The sequence below is a fragment of the Narcine bancroftii genome, chromosome 10 (genome assembly GCF_036971445.1).
Source record: "Narcine bancroftii isolate sNarBan1 chromosome 10, sNarBan1.hap1, whole genome shotgun sequence".
Lineage (NCBI taxonomy): Eukaryota > Metazoa > Chordata > Chondrichthyes > Torpediniformes > Narcinidae > Narcine > Narcine bancroftii.
The window spans coordinates 19,134,080-19,153,044 of NC_091478.1; the positions used below are offsets into that span (position 1 = coordinate 19,134,080).

Sequence of the window (18,965 nt, forward strand, 5' to 3'; positions counted from 1 at the left end):
AGCTTGTTCCACCCTCTGCCATTGTGCTCTGTGACCCAAAACCCCTTTTCTGTCGTCATACCTCGATGAAGGGCTCAGGCCCAAAACGTTGGTTATAAATGTTTGCCTCCTGTGGAGGCTGCAGGACCTGCTGAGTCTATTCAGCAATCTTGTGTATTTACTACAATCACAGCATATGCAAACTTTCTTGTTTCACACCACTTATCTGTCTTTGCTCGCTAAATAACTTATGCTCGCAACATTCTACCCATCTCCGACCTAAACAATTGAACAATCTTCAAAAAAGACTTAAAATGTTCTACCACCCTGTGTTCCTGAATGTCATTTCTGAAGCCATGTACCTAATTATTAAACTCCCTGGTCTGGGCTGCTTCTCAAGTAGAGATTTTTTTTCTCTCTGTAGCTTATTGGTTCTATATAACATTTTTCAAAATTTAATCAAATCACACCTCAACCTTCTGAACTCCAGGAATATGATTGTTTCATGTAATTAGTTACCATTTGTTGTTATGCCAACCATAAAAAAAATCACATTTCCATTTATCCCTCTTTAAACTTGGAGTTCTATGTTCTCCCAAACCTACCAATCTCTTCACTCCTGTAAAGCAACATTAGGTCTGATGTGGAATTTGTATCTGATTACATTTAATTAGTTTGCTGCAGGTGAAAATAACAAGGTCTTAAAAAAAGTTATGGATTTATTTGCAAACCTACATTGTTTTAGTTTTACTTTGAGAATTTGAGTGCCTGTTGATGAAAATGAGCACCAAGCTAATCAGGCGGATGGCTTCCCATGTGCCCACAATTCACTTTCACCGGCTTCAGAAGGTCAGAGGTCAGAGTTTGGAGAGGTTCCCCCCCCCCCTTGCTTTCATTTAAAAACGGAGTAGGGAAGCAGGGTGAGGATCAGAGGGGGCACTGAGTTGACAAAGTCTTTGGGTACCTTGTCTTCTATCTGTGTCATTGTCCATCTGTGATATTGGCTTTTTCTTTCCTTCTAAAAGTGGAGGAAACATGACATTTTTGTCAATTAAATGCAGCACATGATATAACTTTGTCGCATCATACTTGCTGCTTTATTAAGCATGATTGTTCAAGCAACTCAAATTCCCTATGTAGATTCAAGGAAGACTCTTCATTTACATTTAGAACTCCTAACCCCACCCCGCCTTCTACTTAAATACTACCTGCTCCAGATGAATCTAGTGAGAATTCAATCCTACAAGTTATTCACCGAGTTCCTGACTGTAGCTCATCTTCTCCAATGGTTATTCTCCAGAGTTGTTGCAACTGATTATCTCCAGGATTGTTGCCTTGATTCTACAGCCAATGCTCTGGCTCAATAACTTCCCTAATAAGCATTTGTTTCCTTTAATTCCTTCAAATTCTTGCTGGCTTCCATAATCATTTCAGTCACTCCATCAGGTTTACCTTTGTACACTTTCCCAGAATGTCCCTGAGACACAGTATCCCAAAAATTGCTTATGCACATCAGAAAGTCCTACAGTATCTGTTCTCCTCCATATTCAGGGATAATGGAAAGTTCCCAAGGTTGTAAATCCGTCTTAGCTGAAAAGTTATGGTGTCTGTGCTCCTATACTGACATAAAGCAGATGTGCAAATGTCAGCAGGACCTAAACTCACACAGTCTCTCTCGTTCTCAGAACATAGTAGAACACAGTGTTGTGCCAACCTAATAACTTACTCTAATTGCCTAGAAATTCTCCACTGCATAACCCTCCATTTTTCTCCATTCAATGTATTTAAGACTGTCTTAAAAGGTCCTAGTGTCCCTGACTCCATCACCGTTGCTGGCAGCACATTACATGCACCCACCACTCCCTGTGTGAAAAACGTACTCACGTCCAGCACCTTAAAACTGTGCCCCCTCATGTTAGCCATTTCGGCCCTGGGGAAAAAGCCTCTGACCATCCACACGATAAATGCCTTTCATCATCCTATACACCTCTATCAGGGCACCCTTCATCCTCTGTCACTCTAAGCAGAGAAAACTAAGTTCACTCACTCAATGCAGCTCAACTTGTGGCTGGACACATGGTGTAAGAAGGAGGGCTTCAGGTTTCTTAATCATTGGGCTCTCTTCCAGGGAAGATGGGACAAGCTCTGATGGGATGGAAGGGGACTAATATCCTTGCGGGGAGCTTTGCTAGTACTGCTCCAGTTGGTTTAAACTAGATTTGCAGGGGGATGGGAACCAGAGTGCCAGAGCAGATAGAGGAGTGGAGGAGGGAAAGATTATGTGAAAATTCCATGCACCATTAGAAGTGAACAGGTTGAATGTGGTGGAAACGTTGTCAGGTGCATCTATTTCAATGCAAGGAGTACAGTAGGAAAGGCAGATGAGCTTAGAGCATGAATTGGCATATGGAATTAGAATATTGTGACCATTAGTGAAACTTGGTTGCAGGAGGAGCAGGACTGGCAGCTCAATATTCTGGGCTTCCATTGATTTAGACACGATAGAACGGGGTGGGGTGGGGGGGACGGGATGAAAGGGGGAGGTGGGGCATTGCTCATCAGTGAAAATATCATAGTTGTGCTCAGGCAAGACAAACCAGAGGGCTTGTCTACTATATGGCTATATGGGTGGAGCTGAGGAACGGAAAAGGCATGACCACGCTTGTGGGGTTGTATTATAGACCACTCAATAATCAGTGAGAATGGAGGAGTAAATCTGTAGAGAGATAGCAGACAGCTGCAGGCAACAGAAAGTTGTAATCACAGGAGTTTATCCCTTGAAGATCAGAGTGGTCGGCTTTGTATGGAGCCAAAAAAGATATGGAGGAGATCTTAAATGTTATTTTCAATCAGTATTCACTCAGGGAACAGGCACAGAGTCGTGGGAAGTAAGGAAAACAAGCAGTGAGGTCACGGCAACTATACGGATTAAAGAGGAGGAAATGCTTACAGCCTTAAAGCATATAATAAATCCCCAGGGCGTGACAAGATATTCCCTTGGACCTTGAGGGAAGCTAGTGTAGAAATTGCTGGGGCTCTGACAGAAATATTTAAAATATCCTTAGCCATAGGTGTGGTGCCAGAGGATTGGAGGGTAGCTCATGTTGTTCCATTATTTAAGAAAGGTTCCAAAGCTAACCCAGGAAATTATAGGCCAATGAGCCTGATGTCAGTATTAGATAAATTATTCAATGGTGTTCTAAGAGATCAGATATACAATTATTTGGATAGCCAGGGATTGATAAGGGATAATCAACATGGCTTTGTGCGTGGTAGGTCATGTTTAACTAATCTTATAGACTTTTTCAAGGAGGTTACCAGGAAGGTGGACAAAGGAAAGGTGGTGGATGTTGTCTACATGGGCTTTAGTAAGGCCTTTGACAAGGTCCTGCATGGGGGGGGTTTAGTCAGGAAGGTTCAGACACTAGGTATTCATGGTAAATGGTAGGGTACTGAGGAATACAGATCAATAATTCCCTGAAAGTGGCATCACTGGTGGATAGGTTTGTAAAGAGAGCTTTAGGTATATTGGCCTTCATAAATCAAAGTATTGAGTTCAGGAGTTGGGATGTTATGTTAAAGTTGTAGGCCAAATTTGGAGTATTATGTGCAGGAAAGATATCAATAAGATAGAAAGAGTGCAGAGAAGATTTACTAGGATGCTGCCTGGACTTCAGGAATTGAGTTACAGGGAAAGGTTAAACAGGTTAGGACTTTATTCTTTGGAATGTAGAAGAATGATGGGGGATTTGATAGAGGTCTTAAAGTTATGAGGGGGATAGACAGAGTAAATGTTGATAGGATTTTTCCACTGAGGGTAGGTGAGATACAAACCAGAGGACATGGGTTGAGGCAGAAAAAGGAAAAGTTTAGGGTGAACATGAGGGGGAACTTCTTCACACAGAGAGTGATGCAGGCACAAAATCTTCCTAATTTTTTCTTCTGCACATTTTACCCTTAAGATCTTAAAAACATTCAGTCACTTTGGCCAGGCTTTTGGCCATTTGTCCCAATATTCCCTCTTTGACTAATGGCCAATTGCGATTGATTATTTTTAAAAATGGCGGTGCTCCTGAAGCTGTTGTAAAGGCAGATCTGGTGTAGATCTATGGAGAGGATGGAGTGGGGAGGGAAGACACAGCACTCCCACTGGGGTCCAAGCGTCCAGTCTGAGGGCACTGGAGGCTTCCTGATTGTGTCTGAGATTTGGATCTGGAATTCAGGTTGCTGATGGTTTGGACTGAAGGCTGTGGCTTCAGGAGCGCTGGAGGCGAATCCATGGACACTCAGTGACTCGGAGGGGGGGGGGTTGGAGGGCTCTCATTTGCTTCTCTTTCTCTGACTCTAAGGGGCATCAGGCAATTTCTGTGGATGGCATATGTTTGTCTGCCTTTCAACAGACTAAAGGAAACCTTGTGTAATACAGGTATTTGTTATTCTGTTTTATTACATGACAATAAAAGAATCTTGATCTTGAATCTAAATGACTGGAACAGTGTTATATAAATGCAAATTGTTGTGAACACTGATCCAACTAAGAGAGGCTGGTTTTTTTTCTGTTAAATATACAATGAACCCATTCAATAATTTATTTGCCACAAGATTTACTGAACTATTCAGAAGCAATGTAATTTTTCCTTCATGTTCTGAAATGTTCATTGACTCCTTCCAATTAGACTAGTTGAAAATATTTGCATGTTTTCAATCAAAGGATCACCCAAGTAATCAACAATTTGCAGAATGGCTTTAAAAATGCAAGTACCTTGTTCCCATTTTTGTTTAGTTTTACCATTTGTTTCCTCATTCTCCTTTTCTTGCAGTTTAAAGATAAAAAAGGAAACATGGGAGAAATTATGTTCTGGAACGATGAGAAATACAATAAATACGAGGCTACGTATGATACAATATAATTGGTTACACAGACTATACATTACACCGCAAAAGTTAAATAAATGGACCCAACAGTATCTGATAGATGTTTTCGATGTAAAAAAGAAATGGGAACAACAATTCATGCAATCTGGACATGTGAGAGAGTAGAAAAATTTTGGGATGATCTCAATCAGATATTAAATAAAATAACAGAAAACAATATACCAAAGAATCCAGAGATCTTTCTCCTAAGTAACATAAAAAACAAAGAATTTGGAATTGATTTGGAGGATGCACAAAAAAGATTTGTTAAGATAGCCCTAGCCATAGCAAAAAAATATATTATGTCAACCTGGAAATTGGAAGATAATTTGAAAATACAACTATGGTATATAGAAATGAATAAATGTATTCCATTAGAAAAAATAACATATAGTTTAAGAAATAATATTGAGATATTCGAACAAGTATGGGAGCCTTACATTAAATACAATAGCGAAAACCTACCGGGGACAAACATTACCTAAGTTGATGGAAGGAGAAGGAAAGAAAAGAATGGACTCAGTAGAATTTCTGGTGTATTTTTGTTGAATGACAACATTGTCTGACTGGTTTAATGCAACCTAGATTGTATACCTAAAATGGATGAGGGGGGGGGGTGGGGGGGGGGGGGTGGCTTGGGAGGAGGGAGGGGGGGGGGAGAAAAAGTCACTGTATATGGGTGAAAAAGAAAAAGTGTATATCATGGCTAATGTGATTTATGGTGTGAAAAATAAAAAATTTTTAAAAAAATGCAAGTACCACAAATTATAGTAACAATCCTTCCAAATAATTCCAAAGAAACCCATGCTCTAGTTACAGTGCTGCCATATCCAGTCCCTGCATGGATTACAAACATTCTGCCCAACAAAGTTTTATTTATAACAATAACAAAAGTTCATTTGTTCTTTTATTTTGCCCTCCATTCTCGTCATAAATTCTACTCCATCTGATTACTTTTAAATAATCAAAACGCCAATATGGTGCAGAAAGGCACTTGAATCATATTGATTACTGTAACAACCTCACTACTTTCTGGAACATTACCTTTGCCTAAGAACTTCCAGAGATTCTTTTACATCTTCATCATTCACAGAGATAAAAGCTACAAGCCAATCAAATCATGCAAATCTCTTCTTTTTTTAATATATCTCGAGAAGACTACACAATTAGTTGGTTGTCTCCCGCGGTTCAGCAAGATGAAGTTACAAACATAAAACAAGCTCCTTAAGGATGAGCTGTCATGAGAAGATTTAAAATTAAAGGAAGAGTAAATCAGTGTAACTTGTAATTTGCAAAACTGTCTTGGTAACAATGTGGGGAGGTTGACACTGGTAGAAGTAGAATATTTTTAGAATTCTCTGTTTTTTCACTCTTCCCCAATAACATTGCTTATAAACTCGGCCTTCAGATTTCTGATTTATTGTAAGAGAACCTACACGACATCGCATACAACCCTGAGATTCTTTTTCCTGCAGGCATGGCAGAATTGCCACTAATTGGTAGTGCCAAAAAAAAAACTGTATGCCACTTATACATGTAAACAAATAAAGAACTGTAAACAGATAACAAATGTAAACAAACTGACTATGTAATAAAAATGAAAATCAATAAAATGCACAAGTAAGAGTCCTTTAATTGAGTTGGTCGTTGAGGAGTCTGAAGGTGGAGGGATAGCAGCTGTTCCTGAACCTGGCGGTGGAGTCTTAGGGCACCTATACCTTTTCCCTGATGGCAGCAGCCACAATATAATAAAAATGTGCATGGAAGTGAGATATTTTCCAACCATCCAGAGCTTTAAGCCACAAAAGAGTGGAGGAAGAGATGGTCAACAAATTGGCAAGGAGTAATATGGTGATAAATAAATTAAATATTAATGACAGGACAAAACTCAATACTATTTCAAGTTCCAACATACACCAAACCAGCATGTCTGTCAGTAGTAGCAGTATAATTCATTGCCAGCACCTCACTGAGTTCAATGCAATGGGTGAGGTTCCTTATTAGTGCAAATTGGAAAATTCACCCTAAGGAAAGATACGAGATGTGTAAAGATCCCTGTGATCCATACCGCATTTGGCCAACTTGAATAGCGTTGAGAGGGGCACAAATCGAGAGTCCGGCCACTACAGGACAGAGATGATAACGGTGGCCAAAAACTCTTGAAGTTAGTGGAAGCAAGTTGAAAGAGATAATGGAGGAAGGGAGAGCGTTAGAATCTAAAGGTCACTCTCTTCATTCTTGCAACTGGAGATAGCAGGATTAAGACAGGAGCAAAGAAATATAGGGATGATATTTCACATGAGGAAGATAAGCCTGCGGTCTCTCATAATTTTCTTTCTAGGAAAATCTGAAGCCTATCCTTATGCACTTCTCTTTTTTTTTTTAACTTCAGTAGGTTAAAAATTGTATAAAATATAGGGCAACTTATCACAGACCCCACCATTGCCATAGCTGTAAATAGAAGTGGACAGAAGTAGACAACAGGACTACTGTGATGAGGGCATCTCTCATAAGAGAGAGAAGCAACTTTCTTACAAGGTATGTCAGGTCCATAAAGTTAAAAAAAAAACATAGAATAAAGAACAGACCCCCACAGAGAACAGCCCGTCAGTACCTCTAGGTTTAAGAATTGTTTCTTTCCAACAGCTATCAGGCTCATGTACCTGTCCTTGTTACACTAATCATGTTCTGCTCAAACACCACAAAAGGCCCGTCTGCACTATTGGAACTCCATGCTTTTTTTTTTGCACTATGGTAAATGAATATTTATTATTTAATCACTCTTTTATTTACTATCTCTTATTAATTTAATTCCATGAAATACCTATCTCTCCACAGTAAATAAGAATTTTGTTGTACACGTATATTTTACAATGTATGTGGCAATAAACTTATTAACATTATCATTCAGTTCATGCCAAACATGGTGCCAAATTAAACTAAATCTCTTCTGCCTACTTATGGTCTATACCCCGCTATTCCTTGTATTCTCATGTATCTAGAAGCCTCCTAAATGTTGCTATCACACCTGTATTAATAATAAATATGCCAGCTTGATAGATGAATACATACTGTTAGTGATGTATTAAATCTGATTGCTCCTTTCTGAATGTCATGGTAGAAAAGAAAGAGGAGGTGTTGGGGTTGTAATAATAATTGTGTCTTCAACGTCCACTAAATGGAGGAACTGGCAGTGGATTGGGCAAAATAAGTAAGCTTTCATGACTGGGTGCAACGGAAAAGAAAGGATAACATATACCTAAAATTTAATTCACAAGTTTGGCTATGGAATTGTAGAAATTTAAGGAACATGAGACCATTCTGTCCATTGTATCCATGCCAGCCTAATTCTGACTATCTCCTTTTCAGGCCTTTCTTTCCCTCATGGGTATCTGTTTTTGTGCTATCTTGCACTGTAGAAATGTAGAGCCCATAGCAAGTTATAACCATTCTGAATGCTGTGTTTGGAGCATGGGAGTGGATAATATATTGTGGTCCCCTTTCATCCAGGGGAATTTCGATGGCACTATCCTTGATCTCAGAATTGTAAAAGGTTCTGTGGTCATACAACTCGATATTTAAGGAATTCATATTTTGGCCTTTTATCTATTTTTGACAAAATAACTTTGGAATTACATGCACAATAAATTGGACCCACAGCTCTTGGAGGTGTCATCAATTCTATAAAATTATATGGTCCAGTGCTGATATCAAATTGATTAAGGGAGACACCTTTATATGCAAGTCATATATAACCAGCATAATGCATTTCAAATGACTTATTCGACAGTATCTACAATAATCAAGTGGCAGAAAGACTATACTTTCTTTCTCCAGTTGTCCAACCAATGAAATAGTTTATTCATCTGGTCCCATAAGTCACCTTTAAAAATGGGAGCGGAAACAATTTTATTGTTGTCATCTTATATTTCAATCCATTGGTTTAATTACAGGATACCATATTGGATTTGTTGCTTGATTACTTTGGTTGGACATGTATTTAGTCTATGAGAGTTCTTCTCTTTTACCTAATTAAATATTTCCATAGAATTTATGGATAATATGTATCATCTACTTCTCAATTTACATTACATTTCTTTTTCCCTGTTTATTATAATTCATTGTAATTTTTTTTATACATCTACCATTTCTTGTTTAATAATAATGAGATTTAACCATCATGTCAATTAGGAAGGAAATTGAAGCATAAGAACCAAGATGTATTCGGTGAAAGCATTCAAGATTGCAAAAGCAGGTGACCTGTACATGGACCGCATGTCACATAATTCACCACAGTGATCTCGGAGGATCTTTCCTGGACCCAACACTCTAATGGCATCATGAAGAAAGCATGTCAGCACCTCTCCTTCCTCAGGAGTTTGCGGAGGCATCAGAAACCCTGGCAAATTTATACAGATGTGTGGTGGAAAGTATGCCGATCAGCTGCATCATAGTCTGGTAAAGGGGCACCAATATCCCTGAGCAAAAAGCCCTCCAAAAGGTAGTGGACACAGCCCGCAAGCAAAACCCTTCCCACTGTCAGAGATCAGGACCAATCATCAAGAATCCACACCACCCAGCATATGCTCTGTTCTTGCTGCTACCATTGGAGAAGAGGTATAGGTGCCACAAAACTCGCACCACCAGGTTCAGGAACAGCTGCTCCCCCTCCACCATCAGACTCCTCAACATCAAACTCAATCAGGGATTCATTTAATGACTCTTACTTTTGTACTTTGATCATTTTTTAAAATTCTGCAGTTTGTTTACATTTCTTTATCTGTCTACATTCTTTATTTGTTTACTTGTGTGTTGAGTACAGTTTTTTCTCGCATTACCTATAAGTGGTAATAGAATCTCATATATGTAGTCTGTCAATAAATCTGAAATCTGATTACAAGCCTAAAACAGTTTCAAATCTACATTCGGGGAAGATTTTGGGAAGAGCATATTTACCCTTGAAAGTTAGATCATAGCTCAAGATTGAAACAATCTTATACTTGAAGAGACAAGAATGGAATTGACTGGAATGGAATGGGAGAAATTATTGATTGGTAAATCCATGAATTAGCAATGGGATAGATCAAAAAGGGTAAGTGTTAGATCACAAAATAAGTTTATCATCTTCAATAGTACTTCTGAAATGACAGGACCACCATTTGTGACTGATCTGTCAATATCGAAACATGGTAGAGAATCTCTATTTTTCATGAATGGTGCTAACTTTGAGTCCATTCTGCTGTCCAAATTGGGGATTTATGTTTGCATACAACCACCATTCTTACCCACTAAACGCCAATAATTCTTACATCTGACTTCAGTGATGGTTTCTGGTACTCAAGATCTAGCTGAGTGAATGAAAGTAGCACATATTTTCTAGCAGAATTTGGATAAGCTAGTGTATTCATTGCCAAAGCAAATAACAAGGCTGAATGGAAGTGTGAACCATTTTTTAAATTTCAAGTAGATAAAGCCGATTCATGCTCAAACAATGATATATTATCTTCAGGGAAAATAGGAGAGCTTTAAGAAGATGCACAGTCATTTCCTCAATTAGCAGACACTACTAAGCATATCAATGATATAAAATATATTGCAGCATGGAGACAATAACCAATAGAGGAAATTAAATGATCATAAAATCATTCCCCAGCTTTATATTTGCAATTGGTCAATTTTCATTAATTATTCAGATTCAATATTTTTTCCATTATACAAAACCTATATCTGTTTTATATTGTTTTGTTTTTCTAGACAATGAGATTGTGACAGCGTGCATTTTCACCGTTTATGTGTTCAGTCACACAATACCCAAGAAATAATCTGAACAGGATACATAGTACAAAAGGTACATTTCCTCCCAGACATTAAATTCAAAACACAAAACGATTCCATGGATACCAGAAAATCTTTGGTTCCAGCTTTGCTGCTCCATATGAAGGTTTATTCTTACGTAATCCTTCCCTCACCATTTCTATCACCTGCTTACTGACTTATTAACCAAATAGAATGACAAGTAGGACACTCCATTGTCTTCAACTGCAAACATTCCCCCGTTGGTTCAGTTGCTAAATGTTTGGTTGACCAGAGCTTCGCAAACTGTAGAGGTCTTGAGTAGCATCTTTCATTGAAGACAACCAAGTATTTCAACAAGAATCACAGTCTTGCTCAAGGCATTCACCCTCCTGAACAAGAGTGAAAGGACCCACTATTTTTGCTCCTTCTCTGCTACATCGAGATAAGAGCTAGATTGGATCAGCACGTTGAAAGCCCAGAGCGATGGACACATTAGCACGGTTTCCTGGAAAATTACCAATGCCATCAACACAACCTCTCAATTAAGTAACTTCCTAGCTTCTGAGACAGTAACCTCCTTACTTATCTTTTTGAGGAACCTCTGCCTTCACCACAGAAGCCTCACCGCAACTTTACCTTGTGCTCTTCAGACACTCCACACTCTTAGCTGGTAACAGCGTACCATGGGAAATGAGAACTGGACATGCTGCTGTGGGCCCCTTTATCGAGTCTCCTGACATTTCAAGTTGGCGACTTTTCATCTGATGAAAAATCAACATGGAAAGTTAACTTTATTAAAGCCAGGCCAGTCGACCATTTCCAGCATATCTTGTTCTTATTTTAGGTTTCCATTATTTTGTTTCTGTCTATCTGACACGATGAGAGATGGTAAAAAAAAAATTGATTCCATATTAGCCAAACTATAATGGAATATGTACTGAGGGGGCAAGTAATTCAGGAGGCAGAATGCAGACTTAAAGAACAACACAAAAAAAAACATTTGGCAGAAGTTAATTACCATACAAATAGACTGGCACTCCAAGATGTAGCTTTGACTATGGTAGAGAGAGACAAATCTTTTACTGGAGGAACAGCCTTGTGCTTAGTGCCCTTTTATAGTAGCCTGCAAGAGGCATGTATGGGCACAGGCAGAGGTCACATTTTCCTTGAAGCAGAGTTACCAAGGTAAATGTCTTCACATAGTTATGTCATTTTATGTCCTACAATGTTGTCTTAAAAACCCTTGCAGCATTAAGATGGTGCAACACTCAAGCAAGTATTCTCCACTCAACATGAAGGAGCATACGTGGCAATGCTGTGAACTCTGGACAATTTCAGCCACTCATACAAAGTAAAAGGTAAAAGTACCATTATTGTCACATAATATTGTAATGAGATTGTAACATACATGAAATTCTTTAACTTTTTGTCTACTGTAAGGCCACTGTCCAGCGTCCCTCACAGAAATCAACAGCACCTGTTGTTCCAAGTACTGACCAGGCCTGTGCCTGCTCAGCTTCTGAGATCAAACAATTTCATGCACATTCATGCTATGCTATTCTGCCTAATCCATCTGACTACCAGTCCTCCTGTGAGATTAGAAATATTGGACGATCTGTGCTGTGAATACAGATTGAGAAGACTCAGTCTGGTACTTCACAAAATAAGATAACAATTTTGAGTCAATTGAACCTCAATACTCTGATCCAATCTTTCTTCTATCAGAGGAGCCTGAACAGTAATGGCTGGTACTTCCACTCTTTACCAGGATAGTGAGTGCCTTCAGCAACATTGTGATTCTTATTGATGAACTTGGTTGTCTTCAATGAATGATGTTACACAAGATTTATACACGCTTTTAAATGCCTTCATTCTACTGGTTAAATTTATGTGCTCTCTTTGCCTTGGGCAGAATAATATCATATGCTGCTTGTACAATCCTTATGCTCACACGTCAATAAAGCCCAGGCTGTATCACATTTTGAGTTGGGCCCCTTTATCGAGCCTCCTGAATTATTTCTGCAGACTCGATAAAGGGTCCTAACCAAAATGTGGACTCGCCATTTCCACCCATGGATGGTGCAGTTTCTTGTTTGCTCAAGATTCCAACAGCAGCAGGTCTTTGTGTTTCCAGATTTGCTCCTAAATTGTTTCTAAATGTTTTGTTTTATTATATGTGTAAAAATCTAACTTTTTTTTCCTTTCTCACTTCTATTTCACTTAGTCCAATCCTCCTTTCATCTTGACGAATGGCTGAAGCCCGAAATGTCAGCTATATTTCTTTATCACCTATGGACGCTGCGAGACCAGCTCAGTTCCTCCAGTGCTTCTGTGCTTTCACTCCATTTCTTCTGTTTCCATTTTGGATTAGGTTTAATTCCCGTTCTTTCCTTTACCATTGTTTTGCGTTAGTCCTTTGTCCAACAAATTCCCAAGGTCACGCATCTAATCTTCTGCTGCAGTAGATCAGCGCATGTCAGATTCAGTTTTCAAATGCCCTGGAACTGGATGATGAAACAAAAAGGAAATCAGGATAATGCAAATATCATGATGCCCGGCTCCAGCATGCTCTGACTGTGGATACTATTGACGAATGAACTGTAACAAGCAACTTGCAGCAAGCACTGTCCTGCCGCTGGATACTTGCATATGTTCTCAGCTCAGCCAAATAACATTGACCTGGGCTTTATTGATATGTGAGATTAAGGATTGTACAAGCAGCATGTGTCCTTACTCTGCCTGAGGCAGAAGACAGCACATAAATTCAACCAATTTAAAGAGTATATTTCTCATTTCAACAGTCCCTGCTAAATGCCAGGACTAAGCTTTCACATTTTACTCATCATTCCTCCAATCAACACTGCTTAATACCACTCCTGATAATGCCACTCGTGCAAGAGGATAGAGTTGAGTCTGAACATCAGACTTATTGGAAGTATAACATGAAAATCTGTAGACACCGTGGTTGAAGTAAAAACACGAGAAACTCAGGAGGTCAAACAGTGTCCTTTATTCTTCTTTGGCTTGGCTTCACGGACGAAGATTTATGGAGGGATAAATGTCCACGTCAGCTGCAGGCTCGTTTGTGGCTGACAAGTCCGATGCGAGACAGGCAGACACGGTTGCAGCGGTTGCAGGGGAAAATTGGTTGGTTGGGGTTGGATGTTGGGTTTTTCCTCCTTTGTCTTTTGTCAGTGAGGTGGGCTCTGCGGTCTTCTTCAAAGGAGGTTGCTGCCCGCCGAACTGTGAGGTGCCAAGATGCATGGTTTGAGGCAATATCAGCCCACTGGCGGTGGTCAATGTGGCAGGCACCAAGAAATTTCTTTAGGCAGTCCTTATACCTCTTCTTTGGTGCACCTCTGACACGATGGCCAGTGGAGAGCTCACCATATAACACGATCTTGGGAAGGCGATGGTCCTCCATTCTGGAGACGTGACCTACCCAGCACAGTTGGATCTTCAACAGTGTGGATTCGATGCTGTCGGGCTCTACCATCTTGAGTACTTCGATGTTAGGGATGAAGTCGCTCCAATGAATGTTGAGGATGGAGCGGAGACAACGCTGGTGGAAGCGTTCTAGGAGCCGTAGGTGATGCCGGTAGAGGACCCACGATTTGGAGCCGAACAGGAGTGTGGGTATGACAACGGCTCTGAATACGCTTATCTTTGTGAGGTTTTTCAGTTGGTTGTTTTTCCAGACTCTTTTGTGTAGTCTTCCAAATGCACTATTTGCCTTGGCGAGTCTGTTGTCTATCTCGTTGTCGATCCTTGCATCCGATGAAATGGTGCAGCCGAGATAGGTAAACTGGTTGACTGTTTTGAGTTTTGTGTGCCCGATGGAGATGTGGGGGGGCTGGTAGTCATGGTGGGGAGCTGGCTGATGGAGGACCTCAGTTTTCTTCAGGCTGACTTCCAGGCCAAACATTTTGGCAGTTTCCGCAAAACAGGACGTCAAGCGCTGAAGAGCTGGCTCTGAATGGGCAACTAAAGCGGCATCAGACTGCTCAAACTACAGGGGAATCACGCTGCTCTCCATTGCAGGCAAAATCTTCGCTAGGATTCTCCTAAATAGAAGAATACCTAGTGTCGCCGAGAATGTTCTCCCAGAATCACAGTGTGGCTTTCGTGTAAACAGAGGAACTACTGACATGGTCTTTGCCCTCAGACAGCTCCAAGAAAAGTGCAGAGAACAAAACAAAGGACTCTACATCACCTTTGTTGACCTCACCAAAGCCTTCGACACCGTGAGCAGGAAAGGGCTTTGGCAAATACTAGAGCGCCTCGGATGCCCCCCAAAGTTCCTCAACATGGTTATCCAACTGCACGAAAACCAACAAGGTCGGGTCAGATACAGCAATGAGCTCTCTGAACCCTTCTCCATTAACAATGGCGTGAAGCAAGGCTGCGTTCTCGCACCAACCCTCTTTTCAATCTTCTTCAGCATGATGCTGAACCAAGCCATGAAAGACCTCAACAATGAAGATACTGTTTACATCCGGTACAGCACGGATGGCAGTCTCTTCAATCTGAGGCGCCTGCAAGCTCACACCAAGGCACAAGAGCAACTTGTCCTTTATTAGAGCAAAGGTAAAAGTACATAACCGACACTGTTTTGCCTGCTGAGTTTCTCCATCAGACTTAATAGTCTCTTTAAAGTGTTGCTGTAGCAGTACAAACAAAATAGAATAATCAGACTAAATCTTAATAAAGATGACTGTTAATGAGATATGTAATTCCCTACATTAGGAAACAAAGGTATAACTGGATGGATATTTCAAAAGCTGGCTTTGAGTGAGACCGCCTGTTTGTTACAAGTTTGATTCATAAGAATAATTGACAATCACTGGAGAGTGAATCTACACTTTGCCACCATTTTATCCCTTTCAAAAACTAAAGGAGTCTAGCAACAATACTACAGTGAAACGTCATCCAAGAACAAAGGCAGCATGGTTAGTGAAGCAGTTAGCTCAATGCTGTTACAGCATCAGCTGTCTATAAGTAGTTTGTACATTCTTCCCATGTCTGCGTGGGTTTCCTCTGGGTGCTCTGGTTTCATCCTTCAAAAATGTATGGGTTTGTAGGTTAATTGGTGTATTTGGGTGGCACAGGCTCATGGGGCGGAAGGGCGTGTTACCAAATTGTATCTCCAAATTAATAAAAATTAAATTAACATATTTGTAACAATACGACTTTGTGCATCTCTCCTGATGACAACAACCTCTCCCCAATGTAAGCAAAATGAAGGGGGAGGGAGAGAAACACGCATCCCTATGTACATAACAGTGCTGAGGTGGAGATGGCAGAGAGGTTCGAGTATGTCACCAACTACCTGTCCTGCAACAACATCAATGCTACAACCAAGAATATGCACACATATAATTTACGGGTGTCTAAAATTGTTCAGCAATCTCACCACCTGTGGGAAGAGGCTGTTAGGCTGTTCTCCAGCCTGACAGTCCTGGTTTTTTATGCTCCTGCACCTCTTGCTAAAAGGTAGTGTCTCAAAGATACTGCAGGCTGGATGGTAAGGAACCCTCGATAATGCTCTGAGCCCTCTTTAAACATCACTCCCTGTTGATACTATTGATAGAGAGAAGGGGGACTCTAGTGATCTTCTGAGCAGTTTCAATCTCCTTCTGTATTGACCTCTGATCTGATGCTTTGCAGCTACCTTACCACACTATAACGCAGCCAGCCAGGGCACGCTCTATGGTGCTCCTATTGAGAGTTTTCAGGATGGTGGCCTGCAGCCTTGCCCTCCTCAACCTCCTTATGGCGTGTAGGCACTGCTGAGGAAGTGTTGAGGGTCCAGGATAGGTCATTGTTTAAATGGAACTTTGTTCCTACTCACCATCCCCGTGATCTACTGGGATTGCCATTTGAAGAGGGCTCGCAAAATTGTTGAGAACCCCTACCACACCAGGCTGAGAGACAGCTCAATGACTGAATGACTTGCTCGTGAAAACCCGTCGAGATCCCACTATTCATAAAACAATATTTATTAATGTATGTATTTATTTACGTGCTGCATTTGTCTCAATGTGTGTTATGTCTGCATGTGTCTTTGTGAGTTTTTGCACCGAGGAGCATAGAACACTGTTTTGTCCGGTTGTGCTTGTACAATCGGATGATAATAAACATGAACTTGAGTTTGAATCTCATCAAAAACCTGTTACAGGAAGGTTCCAAGTAGCCCACTGAAATGAAGGAAAATGTTTAATTTATTTTTTTAATTTTAAATTAAATTTAAACGTAATAACTCATTACAGACAGCGTGGGATTCGAACTCCAGTCCCGATCGCTGGCACTACAACAGCACTATGCTAACCACTGACATCCCTGAGACACAGCCATCAGAACACAAGCCTCAGTTTCTTTTTCTAACATCATAATGTCACTCAGCGATTTCCTTGAAGTGCCATATCTGGGTATATAGAGCTAAGATGATGTACATAACCATGCCAAATCTGTCATGAATTCCATGCATTTTCTTTCTTCTCTACCAGATTAGTGCTTTGAAGCCTTTATCCCATTAAGTAGCAAAAAATAGCTTAAACACTTTACTTTGTACAATTCTGCCTATTTACTTGTTCTTGCATGAGATTAGAAATAACAATACTTTGTACAAATCCAATTTTATATTTTATTTAACAATTATAATTGCTGCTTTCCTTTCTTCTTTGATATTAAGTAAAATAAATGCTGTTTTTTTGCTCTGAAATGTTCTGGCTTCATGCTGTTATTTGGTTTTATACAATTAATAATCTCCCGAGTTAGATACTTCAGTGTTATGAAAAAATTCACAGAGATAGATTATGCTCTTCCAAATCCCTTCTTTTACACTTCAGCCAAGGCTTACATTATCTTCTCAGATCATAATCTGTTTGAATTGCAAATCGTACGCCTTTCAATGAAATTTAACTTCCCCTGTTCTCCCCCTTTCTGTATACCGTGACGTGATTTTAACATTATCTCTCATTCTTTGATGCCACTGTTCTGTACAGTCTGGACCTAATTTACCAGGCAGGCCCGATTATTTTGCTCTCGCCAATGACAGAGTTTACATCTTATTAGCATCTAACTTATAGAGCCACGATTGCTGTAAAATTTATGCTAATTATTACTGCTGAGATTCATCTTTGTGCCACTAGCTTCTGGTCTTAGAAGAGAGGGACACTGAGAAAGTATATTCATCCAAAAGGTCTCAGGAAATTCAGATTTTACTGCCTGTCAGACACAAAAATATATTCCGACTGGCATTTGAAGTGATGTGACCCTTAGGGCTACAGGCCTGGGATTTGGGATTGGTTCTTTCAGTCCGGCGTGGACATAATGAGCTAAATGAATGAAACCCCTCACAACATTTTCCTCATTTCTATAAGCCTTACCTAGGTGTTTCACATACTTGTGTAGCTGCATCAAGCAAGAATTTCAGTGCATCCGTACATTGTACATATGGGCATGACAATAAACTCTCATCATCATCTGCCTCTATCTAGTTTACAAGATAAAATGATATCGTTTTTCATTCTAATTGTACATTGAAAACTCAGATCTTGCCAATTCCTCTGGAGAATCTCAGGTCTCCAGTATTCATGATTCTAATCAATCAACAACTTTCTTCCATGAGGTCAAGTCAAGTCTCATAAATTTGGGCACTTCAGCTCCAGAAAATAAAGCTATAGATGCCAAGTCGACGAGTTTTCTTTCTCTGCAGTATGGCAGGAAATGACATCATTTGGATTGGGGTACTAAACCAACACTCTTCCATCTCTCAGTGAAAGATCTCCCATTTCAGAGACTGTATGCAGAATTATCATCCATCGTGATTGATTTAGTTTGGAGAACTAACCTGTTGTGCAATACTTCTGTCTTTTTTTCCCCCTAACTTCTGGTGCATTCTTAGATTTTTAATGTGAATTGTAGATTCAGATCTGCTCATAGAAATAAATAAGTTCCCATTTCAGTGCATTAAAGCTAGAAGTGTGCGGTGGGCCAACAGAGGTTTCATACACAAGTCTGTGGTTGCAAAATTTAATTGCCTGCAAGGCCAGCGGAACTGAATGTTAGATTATAAGACTACACTGGGAAACACCTCTGCTTCACGGGTGTTGCAGAATCAACGTCAGCTTGGATCAGGGCTGAATTGGTCCCTTAAGTGGGACCAGAGGGAGACAGTTCATTTGGTTTGCTGTGGGAATCAGAAGCCAGGTCCAGGATCAGAAATGAGTAGCTCAGGTCAGGAAACTGTTAATTCATGATGAAGTTTAGATTTA

The 18,965-nt window shown here is 40.1% G+C and overlaps 1 long non-coding RNA gene across 2 annotated transcripts in view; it reads right to left on the reverse strand.

Annotated features, from left to right (window-relative positions):
• LOC138743905 (uncharacterized) overlaps positions 1–18,965 on the reverse strand; it is a 179,209-nt gene that overhangs the window by 105,450 nt on the left and 54,794 nt on the right. Inside the window, exon 3 of one of the 2 annotated variants that reach the window (XR_011345107.1) lies at positions 11,331–11,450. The exons of the other annotated variant lie outside the window; for it this stretch is intronic. This is a non-coding gene — a long non-coding RNA (uncharacterized lncRNA). Of the gene's footprint in view, positions 1–11,330; positions 11,451–18,965 lie in introns of those variants that run through there. 2 annotated transcript variants of the gene reach the window in all.